Below are 1,964 nucleotides of genomic sequence, written 5' to 3' on the forward strand. Positions count from 1 at the left end.
AATGAGATCTAACTAATTCTCTATCAATCGAGAAAATGACAAATAAAAAATAGCCCAAGAAAAAAAGAAGATGAAAAAATGAAAAATGAAAAAAGAAAAAATAATAAATGAAATGAAAATAAAAAGCAAGAAAATGAAATAAAAAAATAAGGGCAACAAACACCCGCTGACTCAAAATCACCCACAAAAACAGGATAAAGAGGACAAAAAGACTGCACTGCAAAAATAACCAGGATGTAACATAAGAAGCCTACAACCTTATCCCACCCGTGCTAAAAAAGAGAGAAGAGGGCTTATGATGCCTAGCTGCACTGCTCGCACGACGGAACTAACTGTTACGTGACCAAATCCAAGAATTGCAATATGTTTTTGTCAGACGGCGTATGACGTGAATGAGATATATTATTTTTCATAAAATTAGAATAATATGCAACAGAAAAACTGATAATAAAATAAAGAAACAAGGAAAAAATATTACGAGAAAAGATGAAGAAAAACAAAACTATAAAAGAGAAAAGGACAAACAAGTGAATCAAGGAAAATGCCACATAAAAATGCCAAATAACCCAGCAAAAGAAACTAACAAAAAATGGAGACGAGTAAAAAAAAGGTTGGATTGCTTGGTTTCGAATGTAGCCAGGTGAAAGAGACACACTGGAATGGGGGGATGTGGAAGATGCCAAGCCCACCACGCATACCTAGTGATCTAACACGGGGGGTAGGGGGTCGACTGAGACTTCATAAAAAAGCAGTCGACTGATTTTTAGCCCTTCGGTTAGTGCTATACTATACGTCGATGATTGGATACTTATTTGTATAGAACTGGGAGGGTTTGGGGGAGAAGGGAAAGAAGTCATCGGCTTTCTATTTATCCTCGTCCTAGCCGATGTGACGTGGGCCCGGACCATTGTTGACTGTGCATGCGAGCTCGGGCTGGCCTGTCTATGTGGCTGGCTGCCGACGTGCAGGTGTGTCCAGTACTGAGATTTTGTCATGTCTACACAGGGCCAGCCGTTGTGGAGGTCTTGGTAGCCAGGCCCCGTTGCATGTTTCTATTTCAGATTTTTTTCTTGGGGGGGGGGGGGTGTTTCCGTTTCTCTCTTTCAGTAGCCAAGCTTGATAATCTTTGTGTTGTTTTGCAGCGCCCTGGCCTGCGAGCAATGGCGGAGGAGGACGTCGTGAGCTCCAAGAGGCACGACTCCGACGATGACGCGGCGGGAGAAAAAAACCATTTCGGTGTCGCTGATGTAGAGGACTGTGGTAGCCGGAGGAAGAGGGGTTGATGGCAGCAGTAGATTCATGGGCATTCAATGAGCGTCAGTCGAAACAAAAAAAACAAAAAAGAACTCTAGCCGGCATTCGGCTCTTTTCCTTTTCTTAAGACTTTTGTTCGTTCGTGTCGTCGATGACAGACGGTTCGTTGGTTTACAATTGTCGGTCGAAGCCCGTCGCCGCTGTTTCCACACCTCCGTGGTGGGGGCCGGGGTGGCGGCGGGCTGTGCATAGTACCAGACTTGGGTCCAGACTTGCATAGCCTGGGGAAGAGCTTGGAAGAGGAAACAAACCTTTTCGCTCCGTTTCATCGTTGTTGTTCCGTTTGCATCGTTTTGCTTCTTCTTGGTTGAACTTTGCACTGCCGGTTTTGTGCTTTGTGGGCGTTGTCTCCTGCCGATAGCCGCCATGGATTTCTGTTTTGCAGGGACTGTTTGCCTCACTTGGGCAAGCGAGATTCTCACGTGGATGGATGAGATATGGTGATGGGATATGGGCGCTGCTGGAGGCAAAATTGTGCTAACTTGGCGATGAGCTTTGCCACAATGCCACACCTGCAGCTACATGACTGAAATCAGGGTACGCTCTTTGCCACACCATGGCTCTAAGATTTACTGCAAGTGCTTAGTAGAGCGGCATCCATTTCGATTAGTTTGAGCCGGAGCGAGCCTCTCATTCCTTTTCCGTGCATG

Source organism: Triticum aestivum, chromosome 1B, assembly GCF_018294505.1.
Source record: "Triticum aestivum cultivar Chinese Spring chromosome 1B, IWGSC CS RefSeq v2.1, whole genome shotgun sequence".
NCBI lineage: Eukaryota > Viridiplantae > Streptophyta > Magnoliopsida > Poales > Poaceae > Triticum > Triticum aestivum.